Source organism: Lygodium microphyllum, chromosome 3, assembly GCF_053477565.2.
Source record: "Lygodium microphyllum isolate KBCC chromosome 3, Lygodium_microphyllum_v1.1.10, whole genome shotgun sequence".
Taxonomy (NCBI): Eukaryota; Viridiplantae; Streptophyta; class Polypodiopsida; order Schizaeales; family Lygodiaceae; genus Lygodium; species Lygodium microphyllum.
In genome coordinates this window covers 88,708,324-88,730,882 of record NC_141137.1, presented here as the reverse complement: position 1 = coordinate 88,730,882, position 22,559 = coordinate 88,708,324, and the positions used below count along the sequence as shown (strand labels likewise).

At 44.7% G+C, this 22,559-nt stretch overlaps 1 protein-coding gene and 1 pseudogene across 3 annotated transcripts in view; one reads left to right on the top strand and one right to left on the bottom strand.

The window, feature by feature from the left end:
• The window catches only part of LOC148038603 (copper ion binding / methyltransferase), a 248,227-nt gene that overhangs the window by 87,440 nt on the left and 138,228 nt on the right, over positions 1-22,559 (top strand). The window lies entirely within an intron of this gene.
• LOC148038604 (uncharacterized) lies at positions 17,654-18,259 on the bottom strand (annotated as a pseudogene).

The window sequence follows — 22,559 nt, the reverse complement described above, 5'->3', positions numbered from 1 at the left end:
GAAGCAAGTTGTGTCATGAACTTTTCCAAGTCTATATATGGGTCCATGTTCTGCAAGGCCCAACGTAGGTGGTTGGAGTAAGCAGTTGACATCTTCGGTGAAATGGTACTCGGCATATCATTGAGGGCATCTCCATGGTGGGGTTGAGTCATATCAATAGGTCATGCTGAAATGGAGGCAGACATGATGAAAGATGGCTTCGGGAAAGACAGAGAGAAAACGATGAAAACCTTGAGCATGAGAGTTCCTTCTCCTCCCAACCACGCCTAGATAAGTGCTGGCACCTCTCTACCCGTTTCCTCTGCCAGCCGTCCACTATTGGTGAGTCCTACTATTCTTGGACTCTCTTACTCTCTAGGCTCCCCTTAACCCCGTTCGGGCGCCCAAGAGCCCGGACGGTCATTCTCGTGCATGTTCCCCTAGATTTACCTTAATGTCACATTAAATGTCACTTTAATGTCACATTCCATATTTGTGACCTTAACGTGACATTAAATATCACTTTTAATGTCACATTAATGTCACATTTCCTTCCCCTTAAGAATCGGTTTCGTCCTCGAAAGCGATACTTGGAAGGTCTAATTGTAAATCAGGAAACCTTTTCTTTAAAGTACTTACTCGCTTCCATGTTGAGCTTTCTTCTGAACAATCTTTCCACTTAACCAAACATTCCTGATAAATAGTATTCCTTGTTCGTCTGTTACGAACATTTAATATTTTTTCTGGTTCATGTGGATTAGATTGGTCATAGAATAGCTCCTCAATATCATCATTTAAGATTAGATTATCCAAATCACCCAGCTTTTTCCTTAATTTACTTACATGAAAAACTGGATATATTTTACTACCAGCAGGTAGTTGGAGCTTGTAAGCCAATTCTCCCACCCTTTTTAAGTATTATGAAAGGACCACAATACCTTGGTGAAAGCTTTGGACATTGTCCCTTTTTCATAGTTTTAGTTTGTTCAGGCACCTTAAGATAGACCAATTCTCCTTCTTCAAAGGAGATGTCTCTTCGGTGAGGATTTGCATATGCTCTAGCTCGATTTTGAGCTTTTTTAATATTTTCTTGAGCAAATTAACATACTATTCATATCCTCTAAAAAGTCTTTAGCTACCTGAACCTTTTCCTTATGCAGTCCTACTGCAAAAGGAGCTCTAGGCTGAAACCCATACATTAACATAAATGGACTATATCCAGTGGAAGAGTGCTTGGCACTGTTATATGCAAACTCTGCTATCGGTAAATACTCTTCCTAATTAGTTTGCCTTTTACTTACATATGCCCAAAGCATATCTTTAAGAATTTGGTTAACCCTTTCAGTTTGCCCATCTGTTTGCGGATGATTCGCCGTACTCATGCTAAGTTTAGTATCCAATTTCCTAAATACCGCACGCCAAAAATGGCTATCAAATTTTCTATCCCGATCAGAAACTATATTTGCCGGAAGGCCATACAATCGGTATATGTTCTCTACGAACAATCTAGCCAATTCTGGTGTTTTAACATTAGTTGAAGTTGGAATGAACCTAGCCATTTTGGTTAACCTATCCACAATCATCCACACAGAGTCGTGCCCCCTCTGTGTTCTAGGTAAAGCAACAATAAAGTCCATGGAGATACTCTCCCATTTTCCCGAAGGAATCTCTAGTGGATGGAGAAGTCCTCCCATTTTAAATTTTTCAGCTTTATTAACCTGGCATTTATTACATTTGACCACATAGTCAAGGACGTCCTTATTCATTCCAGGCCAATAGAGCTGCCTTTTAATAAGACTATAAGTCTTATTAACTCCTGGATTTCCCGCACTAGGGGTATCATGACACTCAAAGAGTATTTGGCGCCCTATTTCTGTATCTTTTGGGACACATACCCTACCCTTGTAGAGTAAATAATCATTATCAATGGTAAAATTCTTCCACTTGAATCCAGTTTGAGCAATCCCTGATGCTCCATTTCCTTGTTGAACATCCTCAGATATTCCTTCCTTAGTAGAAGCACTTTCATTTGGATCCCCATTTTTTATTGCTTTCCATATGTTGGAATATGCCGGATCAACCTGGCATTTCCCTTTTAAAGATTCAAGCAAGTTGGAAGTGAACTGAGTAAAACTCAATTCATTAATGATGGGCATTCTGCTGAGTGAATCAGCTACTATATTATGTTTTCCTTTTCTATATCTTATCTCATAGTCGAACTCTTGGAGGAGTTTGGTCCATCTGGCTTTACGCCCGTGTAAATCCGGTTGATCATCAAGCCACTTAATGCTTTCATGATCCGATAAAATCAAAAGTTTGGCACCATACAAATAGTGCCTCCATTTCTTCATTGCATGTACTATTGCATACAACTCCCTCTCATAAACAGAATAGTTCTGTTTTGCACGATCTAATTTCTTGCTTTCAAAAGCAATTGGTCGACCTTCTTGTAATAAGACCGCGCCTATTGCCTTATCACTGGCATCAGCTTCAACCACGAATGGTTTATTGGGATCCACTATTAATAATACTAGAGCTGTAGCAATAGCTACCTTAAGTTTTTGAAAACTTTCATTTTGATCTGTTCCCCAATTAAAACTTTTCCCTTTCCCTTTAAGTTGGTCTGTCATTGGAACAGCTATTTTGGTATAATCTCGAATGAATCTACGATAAAATCCAGATAAACCTAGGAAGATGTGCAGCTCTTCCAGGTTCCTTGGAGGTGGCCATTCAATAATTGCCCTTACTTTTTCTGGATCCATGTTGATTCCTTCTTTCGAGATAATATGCCCCAAATATTTGACCTCTTGTGCAAAGAATTCACATTTAGTTTTCTTCGCATAAAGGGAATGTGTTCTTAACAGTTGGAATACTAATTGTAAGTGTTCCAAATGTTCTTCTCTTGATTTACTAAAGATCAAGATATCATCCAAGAAGACTACTACAAAATGTCCTAGATAGGGCCGTAAAACACTATTCATTAGCTTCATAAAGGTAGCTGGTACATTAGTGAGGCCAAAAGGCATCACCAAAAAATCATAATGCCCATATCTAGTACGAAATGCTGTCTTAGAAACATCTTGTGCCTTAATTCTTACTTGGTGATAACCTGATCTTAAATCTATCTTTGTGAAGAATTTTGCCCCTTTGTAATTGATCAAAAAGATCTTCCATTCTGGGCATAGGAAATTTATTCTTCACCGTTATTTTATGTGCTCTATAGTCAACACAAAGTCGCATAGAACCATCTTTTTTCTTTACCAATAAAATTGGTGAAGCCCAAGGTGAATTACTGGATTGAATAAACCCTTTATCCAGGTAATCCTTAATTTTTCTTTCAACTTCTTGATGCTGTGTTTCACTTAACCTATACAGTGGTTTTGAAATTGGGTGTGTATCCTTATTTATATCAATTGGGTGATTTATATCACCCCTATCGGGTGGAAGGCCACTTGGTAAATCAGAAGGAAACACATCTTTAAAATCATCTAACAAACTATTCAATTCATTATTAACATTCAACTCACAAACATAAGAAAATTGTTGCTTTATATTACAGAAAGTAAAAGTATTCTGTACAGGAAGAGACCATAGCATATATACCTCACAAACTTCCTTCTTTATCAGCTTCTGAACTTCAGTAGAACACAGCAAAGGATTATTAGATACTTCATGTTTACCTTGAATAACAAAAGTCTTACCATCCCTTTCAAATTCCAGTGCATTATGGTGATAACTACGTTTTAAGGATGGTTCCAATCCCCATAGCCACTCCCTCCCTAGAGCAATATCAGCTCTTTCCATGTTCATTATTTGGAAATCGAGTTTGTCTTTATATTCTTGAATCTCAATTTCCAAATTGGATACCATTGTATCCCATATTCTATTGTCTTGGCCTTGCATCATACGAACAACATATTGATGCCCACTCTTTTGTTGGGGAAGTTTCAATTTCTTGACAAGTGCATAATTTATAAAATTATGTATGGCAGAGTCATCAATCATGACTCTAACCCTTTTTCCAGCTATCAATCCATGTACTCTAAGTAAATCATGTGGCCCAAAAGTAGGCTGCCACATAGAAGTTGACATACAACACTTATGTTGTACATCCATGTGCAAGACCTCTAAAGATTTGTACTTTTCATGGCCCTTTAATTCTAAGGTCTGCACTACATGGATTTGTTTTTCTGTTCCTTTGCCCTTGTCCTTATCCTTTCCTTTGTCTTCCCCCTTTTTCTTTTGAGGGCAATTCCAAGCAGCATGGTTAGGGGATAGGCAATTGAAACACAACTTTTCTTTTTTGGCCTTATCAAAGTCATCAGGACTTAACTTTGACCTCATATATGGTTTCTTTTCAAAAGGTTATTTTTTACCCTTAAAAAATGGCATTTTCCTTTTAAATTTGCCCACAAATTTTGAGGTTTCCAATTCCTTAGACTTGGGCTCCGTATCAATGAGACTAGTGAGTGTACCTGGACGCATACTATCTTCATAAATTAATTCAAATTTAATTGCCTCTTCCAGCGTCTTAGGTAAACTCCGTTTTACTTCCTTTTCACAGGCTTTATCTAGTCCCCTAATGAATCCTCTTGTTTTTTGGAATTCATCTATTCCTTCCAATTTGAGGATTATCTCACGATATTCCTCCAGATATGTCAGCAGGGGTCGTCCCTTTTGTCTGACATAATCCCAATCTTCCCAATTTCTTTCCATTTCATTTTCAGCAAGAAATTCTTTCAAAAAGACAGATTTAAATTGAGCCCAAGTTTCAGGTATTTTATTCGCCTCCTTTAAAGTTCGCCACCACTTATATGCTTTGGGCCCCAAAGTTAAACTAGCCTCCAGTGCTTGGAGATGTGGTGGGGTATTTTTTAATTTATGTAAATCTTCCCATTTTTGGAGGAAATTAAAGATTGTGTCTTTATTCCTATCTTTTTCCTCCCCGTAAAATTGAGGTGGTTTCATATCCTTTAAAACTGGATTATCCCTCAATTTATGGTAAGTGTGGGGTTCCTTAGGATCTCGCATAGTCACATCTAAATCTTTCGATGAAGATGGGACATCTGAGATTTCTATCTTATTTTTATCTCTTTCCAACAATAAAGTTAATTGAGATTTTATTTCAGTGAGTGTTTGAGTTAAAAATTCCATTTGAACCCCTTGAGTTTGCACACGAGCAGTAAGATCATCAAATTGCTCTCGTGTAGCAAAAAATTCTTCCCATTGTTCTTCTTGTATTTCTGGTTCATGGGGATCTACCATAGGTTGGTCCCCAGAACTAGAGCTTTCCATTACCCTTTCTTTCCCTTTTTCTGCCATTAATACACTGGAATTGGAAAACAAAGATAAGAAATTTGCATACAAAGTAAAGTACTTTCCTGATTTTAATGGCAGGCAGTGGTTGCTGGTTTGGAAAGAAATCCGAAGAGTAAGGAACAAATTTTATTGCCCGAAGAAAGTCGGTCACGCAGAAAATGGAGCTTCTTTGCAGGACGACTAGTATTCAGCCTCCTTCTTTAATAATCACGCTGGTCAGCAATGTCGCTTTCCTGAATTTGCTTCCTGCTGAACACGCAGTCGACTGATCAAACACGTATCAGAAAAGAACTTCAACTTCAGCTCGTAAAAAGGAGAAGAATGCGTGTCTTGTTGGTGTGTTCATGGAGGAGCATTCACAGACAGGCGTGGGCAAGATTCGATGGCTCACGATCAGCTTACGCGTTTTTCAAAGAGGCGTAAAAAAGTGGCTGCCCTTTGATAAGTTATGTGACCAATTTTACACGTCACGTTAAGTTTTTCGTGACGTGTCACGTCACTTCTGACCAATGACTTACGGGTCCGTCGACTGTTGTCGACGTCACGTCTGACCAGCGACTTACTTTCGTGACTTGTCACGTCTCTTCTGACCAACGACTTTACGGTCCGTCGTCTGTCAACTGAACAGATTGCGGCACTTGAGAATCCGTCACTGCCCTTTCGTTGAAGACCTCCAGGAATCCTCACGGCTCTGATACCAATGAAAGATGGCTTCGGGAAAGACAGAGAGAAAACGATGAAAACCTTGAGCACGAGAGTTCCTTCTCCTCCCAACCACGCCTAGATAAGTGCTGGCACCTCTCTACCCGTTTCCTCTGCCAGCCGTCCACTATTGGTGAGTCCTACTATTCTTGGACTCTCTTACTCTCTAGGCTCCCCTTAACCCCGTTCGGGCGCCCAAGAGCCCGGATGGTCATTCTCGTGCATGTTCCCCTAGATTTACCTTAATGTCACATTAAATGTCACTTTAATGTCACATTCCATATTTGTGACCTTAACGTGACATTAAATATCACTTTTAATGTCACATTAATGTCACACATGATCTATAGCTACTATTATGGGACATGGAGAGATGGTGAAAGACAATACATCTAGCAGTAGAGGTAAGGATCCTAACAAGTAGTTCACAATGTTTCATCCCAACCTCCATGTAGGTCCTGTAGAGGGGCCTCCTCTTGGCCCTCTAGATGCATGCCTGTGTGGAAAGCATGTGAGATCATTGATATTGACCATCTAGCTAGGTAGGCCACTGAGAATGGCTACTCCATGTGCACCTCCTAGAATCAAGAGATGATCTCGTCTTCAGTGCATTTTGCAGTATCTTGTGATGTTATGTTGAGTCTTGTCTCCTTGCTCTCAAAGAGCAGTGTTTGTCAGTGTGATGTCCTTGCATGAAAATCCCGAACTAATAGAATATCTCTTATGTTAGAGTGATGCACAACATCTTCATATAGTCATAGGAAGGGTAGTCCTCCTCGAGGGTAGCATGAAGTATGTGGAAGCAAAGTAACATAATGCAACATATATGTCACATGGGCGGTCTATCTTGTTCACCTATAGAATGTGCTATAGCTCCTTTATGTGTAGAACTCCCTTCTTGACCTTGTCGTCCCTCCTTGTGATTGTACTTGAGGATGGCAAGCCATCTCCCATTTGTAACCTCTCACCTTAGGTGCTTGGTCTTTGATGAGTATCTATGTATAAGATGGCATCCCTATTTATGAGGATCTGTTGAAACAAGCCTATGACTCATTTCCAGTTCCACATTGTGAATCTCAACTATTTTATAGGCTATACCCCATCATGGGTGCCTCTATCGTAGTTGTCAGGTACAAAAGGTACAATACCATACGGTACAATGAAATACGGTACTAAATGGTAGCTTTATATTTTATAAGGTATGATATGATATTAGTACGAAATTTCATACTTAATTATTTTGGACTAAAGATGATAGAATAGATGTTTAAAGTCTAAATAGCAATGCTATTAGAGTATATAAGATGAATACTTGAGTGTGACACACCATAACATCATGTTGCATGCGCAATGTGCACAATTGTTACCTATAACTTACAAGACATAGATGGGAGTGGATACATAATACATGGATGATCATAGTGTAGGAGAGGCTTGAGAGAAAATGATAGTGTGAAAGGCTTGAGAGAGAGAGAGAGAGAGAGAGGGAGGGAGGGAGGGAGGGAGCGGGACCGAAACCCTACCGTCGACCTGTCGTCTCGTCTGTCGCCGCCGTCGCTTGTCTGCGCCGCCTCAGTTGCCTGTCTGTGCCGCGTCAGTCGCCGTCGTCCGTGCTCGTCCGCCTGTGCTCGTGAGTCGCCGTGCTCGTCCGCCTATGCCCGTGCGTGTCAGTCGCCGTTGCCGTCGTCCGTGCCCGTCAGAGAGAGAGCGAGAGGATCTGACGCGCCTCTCCTGACCCGCCGACGTGCTCCTCTGTCTCACGCGCTGCCTGCGTTCGCCCCTTGGACCAGCGTGGGGTCTGTTCGACCCTGCGGCTCGACTCCTGCCCCTGCCTGTCTGCGAACAGCTGGTCGCCCTATAGTGCGCACACACAGAGAGAGAGAGAGAGAGAGAGAGAGAGAGAGAGAGAGAGAGAGAGAGAGAGAGAGAGAGAGAGAGAGAGAGAGAGAGAGAGAGAGAGAGAGAGAGAGAGAGAGAGAGAGCTCGCCCTCTGCCTGGACGTTCCGTCGCCCCTTGCCAACTGCCCGCCCTGATCTGCCCGTTTTGCCACTGAAGGCCAGCAGCCAGTCACACCCAGGTTGCCACACAGAGCGCGCGATAGCGTGAGCCAGCAAAGGGAACGAGCCCCTCTCTGCCTGCGGACGTGGCTTCTCTCCTCTGCCTGGACGTTCCGTCGCCCCTTGCCTACTGTCCGCCCTGATCTGCCCGTTTTGCCACTGAGGGCCAGCAGCCAGTCACACCCAGGTTGCCACACAGAGCGCGCGATAGCGTGAGCCAGCAAAGGGAACGAGCCCTTCTCTGCCTGCGGACGTGGCTTCTCTGCACAGTGGCCGTCTGTTTTTGCGCACGCGCTTCCCAAGATTCTTCGTCAGTCCAGTGCCAGGTCCGTTTTGCCTGAGAAAGAGAAAGAGCGGCCTGCACATTCTTGCCTCTCGTGAGATCTTCATTCGGCCTCTGACTGGTATATGCAGTGATACACCATGGCTGGCCTGGACCTGGATTTTATAGACCAAACGGTGGCAGCGCTTGGTCCAGACTGTGATACCGAGGAACCCGACGATATGGTTCCGTGCAATGAAGAGATGCCCACTGCTCCTGACTTTCAGCCTGCAGGCAAACGCACCAAGCACACTTCGGAGGAGTCAATGGATCATCAGGATCATTCCTATGCTCAGGTTGCTTCGGACTCTGCAGACTCTCAGGATGTTGACTGGGAGCATTTGCCAGAGTTTGCCAACACTCTACTTGGCGATTATGTTCAATATAATCAGGAAGTCTTTTCTGACTCTGCACCGGAAGATGTTTTGGAAGCCACTGTTGACCCCAAATCTGTCTTGCGCTCCTTTTCAGTATTCTATGATCGCGCGGTGATACTCTTCTTCACTGGTGGAATCCCCTAGCTTTCCCGTATTCGCCAGTGGCTGCACAGTCTGCTACAAGGGGAATGTGTTGAAGAGATTTTTGTGGGGCCCCGAGGTTTTTCTGAGGTGCTGTTAAAATCTGAGACACACCGTGTTGCTCTTCTGTCTAAACTGCCTCTGTTTCTTGATCGCCGTTCGGTCCATGTTGTACCATGGCGCCCAATGGCAGATTTTCAGCGCCTGCTGCAACGGGAGTGCCCTGTATGGGTTGAAGTGGAAAATTGCCCGGTTGTTTATTGGCCATTGTTGAAGGACGCCATGGTTGCTGTGGGCACTGTTCTGGTCCCTCCAAGTTTAAGGGCTGTGAATCGTAACCGCTTGTGTATGTTATGGGACACTACCAGGAAAAGGCTTGCGTGGCTACGTCTCAATTGCTCTGGCATGCATGCTTTACACTTTTGTTTGAAATGGGGCAATTTTGCAGGACATTGCTTTTCCTGTGGAAAATTAGGGCATTTCATGGCCGAATGCCCAGAACAACAATACACTTCAGATGCTGGGCATGTTGCGCTACCCATGGAAGATATGGTATGTGATGTCCCGTCGTAGGATGCTATTCACCCACCTAAAGCTCTGGATAAAGGTAAACAACATGTTTCGGGTTTAGATTCCCATGGCACAGATTGGGTTGAAGTACGCGCAAAAAAAGGTAACAGGGTGGTTGCTGGCATGGAGAATTCTGTGCCTTCTGCATCACAAGATTCCATGCGTACTTATATGCGCAGGAAAGAAATGTTGCCGTCGGAGCACTCTCCTCCTGCGATGGCTTCCTCTGCCCCCTGTCCTTAGCCTACTCGGAGAGTGTATTCGGATCATCCAAAGGGTTCACTAGCTAAGCTGGCTTTTGATACCAGAGGCAACGTCATTACCCCGTGGAATCGTCGTTATCCCCGCTCCATTCCCAAGCCAGCAGATATGCCGTCTACCTCCAAATCTGGTCAGAACTCTTTTGCCGTGCTGGCTAATTTTTTGGATGAGGGAGTCCTGGACATTCTTGCAGAAAAGGTCAAATCGAGGCAAGTTGTGCCTCGTACCTGATTTTCTTTTGCAAAAAACACATGAAAATAGCCACTTGGAATGTGCGAGGAATCTGTTCTCGCCATAAGCAACATGCCATGTGGACTGTATTGCATGAGAATCAGTGGAATGCTTGTGTGTTGTCGAACACAAGAGTCATGGTGAAGCTGGAAAAGTTGTAGATTGCCATGGCTTTCGTCTGTTCTATGCAGGGACACAGGCCATGCGTTATTCTGGTGTGCTCATGATTGTACACGAAAAATATTAACCTCTTCTTATTAAAAATGATGTGCATGGCCGCTTTGTGGTGATTGAAATTTTATTCGATGGAGAAATCTTATGGTTACTTGGTCTCTATGCTCCGAATGATCCTTCATCGCGCCGGGAGCTTTGGCATACTTCGCAGACTTCTTTGTCACTTGGCAGACGGGGCCTCTTCATGGGGGATTTCAATATGTGTGTTGATTCTTCGCAGTCCACATCGGAGCATTCGGTAATGGACGCGCCGGAAAGCCGTAGGTGGCATGAGTTGGCTCTTGCTGTTCTTAAGCAAGGTCTCTGGTCCTGGCTGCACCCGTCTTCTACAGGGTTTACTTTCCATTCCGCTCAGTATGCAACAACATGGTCGCGGCGGCTGGACCGCATATACATCATGCAGAATGATGATTTCCTCCCTGAGATGCTTGAAATGAAAGTGTTGCAGCAATATGCATTGTCGAACCATTTTCCTCTGCAGCTTGAGATGCTCGCACAACCCATTGCACCTTTTAAGCGATTTCTGGAGCGGCTCCCTTTGCGTTTTAACTCGTCTTATTTGAAGCATGCAATCTTTCAAGGTTATATGCAGCAATTGATTGATAGATTCTTACTGGACTTCTCCTCTCAGGGCACTGCTTCGTTTGAACGATTGCTCTCTAATGTGCAGCGGGTTGCTCGGCAGTATGGAATCCATCATGCCTCTCTTTGTCGACAGCGTCTGCAAGCAGCGGAGGACTTGCTGGCTTTGGTGCGTTCTCTGCTGATGGACACTCCAGATGATGCATTTCTACTAGCACTAGCAATGCGTGTGGCTCATCTTATTCAAGAGTTTCAGTTGAAATCGTATCAGCAGGCCAAATTGCAGCATCTGACAGAGACATTGCAAGATAATGCGTGTCAGACTCATAAGTTCTTTCGAGCCCTCCATGCCTCTCCTGCTAGAGAGAATATGACTAGACTTCTGGATGCAGAAGGGCACCTGGTCCTTGATCTGCAGACTATTGTGCATATGTGTAGGAATTATTTCATCGACCTACTTGGTTCCACTTCTCCACCTTCAGCCCAAACTACTCAAGCCCGTTCAGTTTTTTATGACCTGGTCCGTAGTCAGGTTCCGCAGGACATGAAAGCCACTATGGAGTCAGATATTTGTGAGGCGGAGGTTATGGATGTTTTGTTACACTTACCCAAGGATAAAAGTCTTGGCTGGGATGGTCTCACCAATGAGTTCTTTGAGGTTTTTGCTACCCAATTGGCGAAACCATTGACGGCTTTGTTTCAGCAGGCGTGGGAAACGGGGATTATGCCTTCCTCATGGAAAGAAGGACTTATTAAATTGCTTCCGAAGGTTCCTTCGCCGTCTATGTTGAAACATTGGCGCCCAATTTCTTTAGTGGGTTCTATGTACAAAATCTTTTCCAAAGTAATGGCGAATCGGCTCCACAAGCATCTTCCTGCCATTGTGCATCCTCTTCAATATGGTTTCATTAAGGGCCGAAACATTTTGCACAATGTATTAAATGCGCAACTGACGATTGATTATGCACGGCATTCTAATCAGGAGGTCATACTGATTCAACTAGACCTGGAAAAGGCTTTCGACTATCTGGACTGGTCTTTTGTTGCAGAGCTTATGTCTGCTATGGGCTTTGGTGATCGGATGTCTCGAATGATCTACATCATCAGTGCAGCGGCATCTTTGCGAGTCATGTTGAATGGAGGCGTTACCGAGCCATTTGCCCTTGCACGGTCTGTCAGACAGGGGTGCCCATTGAGCCCGCTCTTCTTTGCCCTTGCGACTCATCCAGTTCTTTCGATGTTATCTCATATGGCAGCTTCCACTCAGTTGGCTGGATTGTCGCTTCCTTCTGGACAACATTTCATTAGTCAATCCTTGGCTGATGACAGTTTTATGATTCTGCAGGCGGATAAGGATAACCTTCGCAAAGCATTGGATGTTTGGGCTCTCTTTGGTCAAGCTTCCGGCCTTCGCATCAATGCGTTGAAATCAGCCATTCTCAGCTGCACGGAGTCGGATTTGCAGCCATTGAACTAGCAGGGTATCGTTGTGCCTCGTGGCTCCATTGTCAGGCATCTTGGCTACCCCTTGGGCGTTGATGTTCCCCCAAAGCAGCTTCTACAGTGGACTTCTTAGAAACTGGCGGCTAAGTTCCTGTATTGGAAGTCTCAGGCTTGGCCATTCCATGTTCGCCTCAAAGTAGCCCAGACAATTATGTTGCCGATGCTCACATATTTCTTGTCCTTGCTGCCCTAGACTACTACTACTCTGAATGCTCTGACTGAGTTTATTCGTTTCATGTTATGGAAGAAAGATTCCTTGCATGTAGGCATTTCCTGGATTTCTTGGTCGCATGCGTGCACCCCCAAACGCATGGGTGGAGGAGCTATTTTGGATGCCCAAACTCATATGCTGGTCTCTTTTCTGTGCCATGTGCTCAGATCATCATCCGTGGGTCGTTATAGCCCATTATTTCCTTGAGGAGCATGGGCTTCGGCATGGCAATACCCAAATCCAGAGTTCGTGGTGGCATGTTCTTAATGCCGATTCTCGATTCTCTTGTTCCTCTTCATCACTGCTTGCCCATTTGGTATGTTCTTGGAAACTGGTCCTCCGGAAGGCTCAGTGGCATCCGGCAGAGGATCGCTTAGTTGCTAATTCTTTTCAACTGGAATTGCTGGTAGTCTCGTGGTTACTTTCATGGGAAGGTAAACAAGAGCTTTGACCACAATTCAACCTTATGGCACGTTTGGGCTTAACTTCAGTCGCGGATGCCACCCTTGCCAGTCGCAATGTGCTAATATCATTTCGTACAGCCAGGAGGATCTTTAGGATCCCTTGTGGATACAGGCATTTATGGGAATAGCTTTTGATGGTGCTCCAGAGTAGACAATCCTTTCCTGCCCTTGCTTCGGATCGTCCTTGGCAGGATTGGGACTTTGAAGGTCGGCTAAGTTTAGGCAAAGCTTCCGCTAACCAGGTCTATCATCTTCTGATTAAAGATCATCACTGGCTGGTCACTAAAGCTAATGCTCTATGGGGATTGCGTAAATCCCGGTCATGGTGGAGGGCAACTGTGATGGAAGGGTGGCTGAACAAGACACCCTTCAAATATAAGGTCTTTCTTTGGAGGGTGATGATTGGGGGTCTTATGCTTGCTTTGGCTCTTTCCAAGCGACGAATATCCAATGGCAACTGTTTCTTTTGCACCACCAGTGTCGAATCTGCCCGTCACCGATTTATTTCTTGCCCTATTGCTAAGAAAATATGGTCGTTCTTGTCAGCCGTTTGGAGGGAAGTGGTTGGTTTCTCGCTAAGGCCCTTTGATTGGGTCTTTGTGCAGCCCAAATACCCAACACTGGCACAGCCACATATGAAGCTCATGTTTCACTTTCTTCGATATTGGGACTGTTGGCATAATTGGACCATTCGAAATGCTTTTCTTTTTGATTCCGCCTGTAATGTTCAGCGGCATATTGCTAGGCTTAAGGGTCTCTTGTATTGGCAGATAGATCTTCTTCAGCATTCTGACTTACTTTCCCGGGAGGACTTGCATCCCTGGCATATGGCAATTTCCTCTACATCTTTGCCATGACCTTGTAACTCTTAGAACTAGAACCATTTCACATGATGGCTTAGTGCCATCATGTATCTTGTAATAAAGTAAACTTGTACTTTTTTCGTAATTAATACAATTGCCTTTTACGAGAGAGAGAGAGAGAGAGAGAGAGAGAGAGAGAGAGAGAGAGAGAGAGAGAGAGAGAGAGAGAGAGAGAGAGAACGAAATGATATATTAATGTCTACAAAAGGCCAAAATGACCTATGAAACCATGAGTTACAATCATGTGTACGATGGTACAAACTGTCTGGGCAAAATATGTAGCACAAAGCAAAATAAGAATGAAAACTAACTATGGCTGTGTGTAAAACATAGAGCTCTATCTAGTAACAATGAGCTTCAAATGGTACAATCTCATGTGGGTATGGAGGACCTAGCTCTAGCCCGAGCAATAATCCCTTGTATCCGCCTATGAAGGTGTCGTCAGTGTCTATGTTGAGGCCTAGGACGTCTGGATTGGCTAAGCTGAACGGCTCGATCAATCAGTACTCCTTGTCTGTGTGTGGACTGTGGTGGTGAGAGAGGCTCTCGTGTGGACTGTGGCTGTAACTGTATTGAAGTCTTCTGACTCTCCTTTGCAAAGAAGTCTGTGAGCTGCCTCTGTGAAGGGCCTCGGTGCCCTAGAGCAGCTGTACTCCTGAGGCGGATGTCACCAAGCCGTTGTATCTTAAGAAGAAAGAGGCCAAGGCATTGCTGATCGGTAAAATCCATGACTTTGGATAGTGGTCCAAATCCGTCTCCAAAGAGACAGTGGAAACGACAACGGACCTCATAATATGTTGGGCAGCGGCATATATAATGCTCCTCTGTCTCTGGCTCTAATTGGCATATCTAGCATATGTGCTCCTTTGTTGGGGTGGATCTATATCTGCTAGTCTTAATCTCTAGCTGATGTGAGGAGGTGCGCCACTAGCCAATAGTACATCTGATCCCATGGGAAAGGTGGGTGTCCATGTATCTTAGGCGAACAATAAATCCATCATCTGTAGTATAAAGGAAATGCTCGCAGTAGAAAGCCATCTTTGTCCCTAGCTCTTGTACTGGCATCAACCATGTTCGCCTGGTATCCAATTGGGTAAGATTCATCTTGATGATCTTGCGAATCTCTAACCTGCTTAGATCAAGAGATGGTGCATTAAGGGAGTACTGGAAGAGGGGTAACTTGTCCATGCTAGAGCCATGCAGCTCAAACGAGGCCGATATCTGTGCATACCAATGTGAAGTATCACCCTCTCTGGCAAGCTGCCTGGAGGACTCAAGGGCCAACCGTGCATATCTGTGTCCGGGTAAGTCCCATAGGCTATGTATATATGCGACCGATCAGGCAAGGGCCTCTACCACAATTGGTGTAGCTGCTAGCGTGGCTCTGATGATCTCATGTGGTACTGAGGCCTTACATCTGATCATCTTGGATATCATGGACACTAGGGGTTTCTCCATCGACCTCCATCCGTCATAAGTGCGCCCTGATCTGCTACGGTGGTCAAGACTGGGCCCCCATATTTGTACTCCATAAAGTAGTGTGGATGTGACGAGTGTATCGAAGAGCCATAGCTTGGTGTGGGGTTCTTGGAATTGCACCTGTGAGCACATCCTCTCCAAACCACCTAGTGCTGTGTATCTGCGAGTCAGTCTAGTGTCTGCTGCCTCTCGCATAGAAAAGGTGGGCCCTATGAATAAGACTCCCAAGTATGTATAAGAATCCACATACTCTAGCTCCTCAGATCCATATGTGAATTTAGGTGCTGATCTCCTGATCCAGTGTGGTGTAGTATTAAATACCATCACCTTGGTTTTACCAATGTTCATTGAAAACCCACTGTCCAAAGTATACGAGTGTAATGCATCCAAGTGTCTCCGTAGACCCTCTGGAGAGTCAGCTATCAATACAATGTCATCTGCATACAACAGGAGAGGTATCCAAGTGTGAGCTAGTCGAGCTCCTCTATCTCCTTCCTGTGAAATATAATCAGCAATCCCATCAATGTACAGGCCAAATAATGTCGGAGAGAGGGGGGATCTCTACTTCACCCTAATGGTGGAGTAAATAGGTGCCGAAAGGCCCTTAGGTGTCTGGACTCTGCCCACAACTCTCTCATACAGTGCCAAAATGCCCCAACTGAGCTCTTTCGGTACTCCCATGGCATGCAATCTATGTATCAGCCTGTCTCTCGGTACTGTGTCAAAGGCTTTGCGGAAGCAGTAGGTTCGTCGGCCATGGGCCCTTCCCTCCTCAATGATTGCTCTGAGTGTGAGGATGTGATCCAATGTGGAGAAGCCTCTCCTAAAGTCAGCCTGTCCTTGTGCTCTAAGACCCCACCTCTCTGCCCACCTGCTTAACTCATGCCCAAGGATGGAAGCATATAACTTAGCCAATGTATACCCAGCCATGATAGTCCGATAGTTACTGGGTAGAGTAGAGTCCCTTGACTTGAGGATAGGCACAATAGTGTTCGTGCTTCAGCTTTCTGGTAGGCCTTCATATATGGCTCTGTTAAACATGTAAGCTAGGAATCTTGCCACCAAATCTCTAGCACGGATCAAGTGCTCGGCTATTAATCCATCATGATCTTGTGCCTTTCCTCTGCTAAGTTTGTCAATGGCCTCTCAGACCCTAATTTCTGTAAAGAAAGTGGTGGTCTCTGGACAAGGCTCAAGTGGGTCAAGAAGAGGTGGCTGATCCTCCACAGTATAAAGACTAGCTGCATACTCCTCCCATATAGTGGTGGACGTAGTAGGTGTGGTCGGGCAATGCTCTCTGAAAAGCCTCCAAGCCTCTTTAGAGTCTTGGCTCAAGAATAATTGATATAGGTCTCGCTCCAGTTGGGCCAAGAATGTTCTCTTCTTCCACCGTGTGAGGCGTCTAAAGAGTATATGTGCCTGTCTGTGGGTAGTGGACCCCAGTGTTATCTCTCTCTATAGTCATGCTCTGGTCTCACGGCACTCATCTTCATACCAGTTGTTCCGAGGTGTCACCCCAATGGAGGCTCTCTATGTGGGTTATGAGTGTGGGAAGGATACACCTGCAGCGATGTGTAGGGCCTCACTGAACTGCTAAGTCAGCTTCTGTAATGGAATGTTGGGGTTTGCATCATGTAACAATCTAAGGATCTGCGCCTCATAGATATCCTCTGTCTCTCTGGAAAAGAGGTATCTCGGGTGTCGGGGAGTTGCATGATGGGTTTGCATGTCAGTGAATTGGAGGTCGATGGTGAATGATAGGAAGGCATGATCCACTGCAACTCCGGGAAGGCGTGGGGATATTGAGAGGTCATGGATGTGAGATATCAGCATCGATGGGGCAAGAACATAGTCTGCTGTGCTGGCACCATGTCGGTGAGGATAACATGTGAAGGCGCCGGATAGGGGGTATCTAGCCAGGCCATTGAGAATGGCCAACTTGTGAGCTGTGTCCATCTCCACAAGGTATCTCCCATATTCGGTGACTTTTCCCATATCTTGAGATGTCCTTTCCAACTATAGCTCTGACACATCCTGCTCCTGTAGCATCTCCTCAGATGCATCAAAGAAAGACACCTGATGGGAGGTTGTCCTGGCATTTAAGTCTTCTAGTAGGATAACCTCTACCTCCTTCGAGAACTCCCAAATATCCTCATCCAAAGCCACATACGGTGATTGCCCCTTGGGGTGGGGTGTATCGGGCCGTGGAAGTGTAGTGTGTGGTCCCTGATGTGTCTCTGAGTAGAACACTATATCTCTCCCTCTGAATGTCTCCTCAAAAGCTCCCACATCCAAGCGGAGGGCTCCATTACAGTTCCAAACTGCCCCTGCAAGGCTGGTTCCATAGGTCTCACACCGTCATTTGTGGCGCCTCTCCATGACTACCACTCTCCCTCCTCCGTAGAAGGCGAGTTTGCCCTCCTCCTTGGCTGCCTTAATTTTTGGCATGCACTCCCTCATGTGGGCTAGTTGGGTTGGTGTGAGATCATCACCCAGAAACACACCGGTCCCCTTCAATGTACGATGTTGAGCTAGGAAGTCTCTCCTAGCCTCCATGGTGGGGAAGTGGAGAATAAGTGCACGCTCTTTTGAGCTCTCCCCTTTTGTGCTTTTCTTGCCCACTCTCCAAGCGGAGACATGCGTATCTTTCTTAATATTCATTTACGTGTATAGCACCTTGGTGTCCTTGTCCACTTTTTCATGTATCTTCAGCCCCATCACCCGAACATGGAGTGCTCTCATTTTCCTTTTTTGTTCCTCCTCCAATGTATCATTGATTATGGTTGTAGGTGCATGTGCTAGGTGTTTCCCCTTCTTTGCAATTTGAATCCATTGCTCCACCTCCTCTACTTGCTGTTGGGTTTTCTTGAGCATCTCTGCCCAAGAAATAGCCTTCTTTGTTGTCTCCTCTTTTTTTTGGAGTTGTTGTACTTCCTCTTTGATACATGTGAGCTCCTCGGTCATGCTAGGTTGAAATTCTCCTTCCTCTAGCTTGGGGCTGAGCTGAATGTCAGTTAGTAGCTGCCTAAGTGATTGAATCTCCCCATCTTGGGCTTCTATATTCAATTCCAGCTTTTTAATCTTATCGTTCAATTGTGTGTTTACTATGCTTAGTCCGTTGTCATACTCCTTGACTTTATTGATGGCATTGGTAATCATTTGCTCTATTTGGACCTTCTCCATTCTGGGAGCGAACTCTGTCTTGTTGTGTTGGGCCTGTGGGGGAGCTCGATTCAGAGTTCAGAATAGAGGAGAACCATTTCAGTGTATGTGAGAAACAACCATTTCATGACAGGTTTATTGTTTGCAACAGGAGGGACTGTGGGACTAGGAGATGGCAGCAGGGAAATGGGGGCTGTAGAGGTGGTGTGTGGGGAGCAGATGGATTGCGGGAGAGGTTGGCGTTAGGTGGCGCAAATAAAGCAGGCGATGAAGGGCTGAGGTGGCACAGGTGATGAGGGGTTGCGGGATGGTGAGGGATGTGACGGTAGGGCCGATGGGTAGGAGCTGGCTAGCAAGTGCTGTCGGTAGAACGGGATCGCGACCTAACGTGGAGCTGTCAGACGAAAACAGCTTGTCCTGTTGCGCGCGTCCAGCTGACATAGAGAGAGAGAGAGAGAGAGAGAGAGAGAGAGAGAGAGAGAGAGAGAGAGAGAGAGAGAGAGAGAGAGAGAGAGGGAGAGAGCTATTAACGTCTCTAGAAGGCCAGAATGGCCTATGGGACCATAATTAATACAATTGGTATCATCATCTCTCATTAGAGAAGAAAACAAAATTATGTCTAGGTCTACATGATAAATTGAAATGGAAAATGAGAAATATGGAAAATTGAAAAATTGAAAAGAGTATAGAGTATCTTCCTCTCAGTGTATGGAATCCACCAAGACTTTGCAAGCTATCTTTGACTGAGTCATTGTGGTAATCTTTGTTTATAATGAGCAATCGTGATGCGAATGTGTGGCATATGAGCATGCCTATGTTGACGAGTAGGTAGCCTAGGGCATCGTGCTTTGCATAACTTTGTAGCTCTGTCTAATGTGACGCCACCTGATGATGTCCCTCGATGGTGCTTGTTAGTAGGAGGTGTAGTATCTAAGGTGGTAGTCGTCGGGGGATCAGCTATATTGAAAAAGTTTGTAACTGCTCTCTGGAGGGATGGATGTTGCTGGGGTTACCTCCGATCCTGTAACAATGTTGCTTTGCACCGTTGGAGTTCCAATAAGAAAAGGCCCAAACATCTTTGATCCTCATAGTCCATCACCTATCTCAGTGGTCCAAGGCCCTCCTTAAAGAGGCAATGGTAACGGCCTCTGATATCATAGTATATAGTGCATCTACAAATATAGTGTTCCTTTGTCTCTAGCTCCCATCCACAAAGTTGACACATCCTCTCATTTACTGAAACATGGCCCCATTGACTTGTCTCAATCATCAGTTGATGTGGTGAGGTGCGGATTTGTCCAATAGCAACTCGAGGCCCGTGAGAAAGTTGAGCATCCATATATCTTGGCCTCACTATGAAACCATCTTGGGAAAGTGGCAAGAAGTGACATTGGTATTGTGCCATCTTCGTGCCTAAGGGTGGGAAAGGGGTCTTGGACCAAGTCCTCTTTGTCTCCACTTTAGTGATGTCTACTCTGATCACTCTATTCAACTCTGAACGACTGAGATTCAAAGTGGGACAATCAAGGCTGTAATTGAACAGTGGCAATCTGTCTATATTCATGCCATGCAAGTTCAGCCACGTGCTCATATGTGCTTATCAACACTGTGTATCTTCCTCTGCTGTAAGCTATTTTGAAGACTCTAGAGCTAGCCTAGGGTATCGCTCTTTAGGGAGCTGCCATATCCTCTGGAGGAAGATTGCATGGAATAGGGCCTCCACTACCATGGGTGCTGCACCCAACTTTGCTCGGATGATCTCGTGGTACTGAGGCTTTCGCCCATATCATATGTGCTATCATCATGACTGGCCGTCTCTCCATATGTTCCTAGCTATCATAATGTTGTGCTTTTGGTCTATTGCAGTCCATGAGAGGCGCCCGTCTAGTATGATAAAGGGTTGGGCCCCAAATGACTGTTCTGTAGAGTAGTGTGGGCATAACTAAAGTGTCAAAGAGCAACAATTTGGTACGGGGCTCTTGGAGCTGTATGTGTGCACACTCTCATTCTAGATTGCCCAAAGCTACATATGCGTGTGCAAGCCTAGCTTGTGAAGTCTCCTTCCATGAAAACTATGGCCCTTTGAAAGTGACCGCAAGGTATACATATTGTCTAACCATTTCCACAGATTGACCGTCATACATAAAGTGATGTTGTGAGCGTGTCACCCAAAGCTATCAAGGTGTTGAAAACCATAATCTTAGTCTTTCCAAGATTAACCTTGAGGCCTTTCTCTTCATAAAACACATGCAATGCATCTAGATGTTGCTGTAGCTCCTTAGTGGATTTGAGATGAGCACAATATCGTATGCATATAACAAAATTGGTATCGATACCCTAGCCAAGTTGGCTCCCATACCACCCCATCTTTGTATGTAATCTAAAATATCGTCAGTGTACAATCCAAACAACAAAGGAGAGAGTGGACAGCCTTGCTTTACACCAACTGTGCGAGACACTGGGTCTATTGTGCCTCCAGGTACTCGTACTCTACCTGTCATTGTCTCATACAATGTATAAATACACCATTGCATATCCTTTGGGATCCCAATGGTTTGGAACCTCTGCATGAGTCTTGCACGTGGTAGCGTATCAAAAGCTTTGCGGAAATCCATGAAACAATAATAGATTTTTTGCCTTCGTGATCGTACCTCCTCAATCAAGGTCCTCAGCGTGAATATATGGTCTAATGTATTTTATCCTTGGTGGAATCCAGCTTGTCCTGGAAACCATATCCCCTTTGTTTCAGCTCACCAACTCAACTCATGCTACACAATAGAGGCATATATCTTCGCTAGCATATGGCCAATCATAATAGTGTGGTAGTTGTTAGTGACCAATGGATCTCCGCTCTTAAAAATCAGCACTATTGTGTGGTTGCACCAACTTGCTAGAAATCCCTCACACACAGCTCCATTGAAGATATTTGACAAGATAGGGGCCAATGCATAACAAGCATTTGCAAAATGTTCTGCCACAAGGCCATCTTGATTACATGCTCTCCCATTGTTTAACCTTCAAATGGCATACCTCACCATTTTTTTCATAAAGAATCAACACTGTGTTGGCCTAGAGTTTGGAGAGGGAATCTGCTCTTGTGATGGAGCATTATATAGTGCACTAGCATGTTCATGCCATACCGTAGGTGATGTCAATTGAATTGGGGGTTGTCTACCATGAAATTTCCTCCATACCTTCTTGTTGTCCTTGCTCAAAAAGAGCTGATACATCTTAGACTCTAGTTTTAGCTAGATAATCGCTCTTCTTTTTCCACACAAGACAATGGAAGACATTCCATGCATGCTTGTGTGTGCATGTCCCTAGTGTAACATCCCTCTATAGGCGGCTCCTAGTTTGTCTGCACTCATCATCATACCAAGCATTTTGAGGGACAGTGCATCTGCGTGGTGTAGTAGAGCCCATCTTACATGGGAATGCCTTTGTTGTAGCTGCTGTATGTAAAATCTTCGCTAGAGATTTAGTGGTATCCTCCAGTGGTTCATGCTGGTCTAGTTGGCTTAAGCCATCTCGTACTGCGTCACTATAGATATGCAAAGTTTGCTCTAGAAACTCATAGTAGGGAAATGTGTATACTTGTATGCATGTTTCTTGTATTTGACCACATGCTAGGGTGAATTTTAGGATTGTATGGTCCATTGCTAGATCAATTGGCTTGTCAGATATCTCAAAACGCTTAATTTTTGGAATCAATGCTGGCGAGCCCATTACATAGTCTACAATGCTGGCTCCCTTTTTGCTGTTCCAACAAGTGAAAGCATCCTCTCCCGTCCATCTCGATAAGCCATTGAATATAGCTAATGCGTGAGCACTTCCTAATGTTAGCAAATGGGATCTATATGCTATCATGTCCTTATCTTGAGATGTCCTATCAAGCCCTAGTTCATCCAATGCAAACTCCTTAGACATCTCATGTTTAGTATCATAAAATGCTGACTACTCACTTCTTGTTTGAGCATTAAAGTCTCCCATTAGTAGTATGTTCCCAATGCTTGTATACCTCATAATGTCCTCATGTTGTACTTCAAATGGTGATTCCTCCCTAGGGGCAAACGTTGAATAGGCAGGTGGGATACTGCAACAT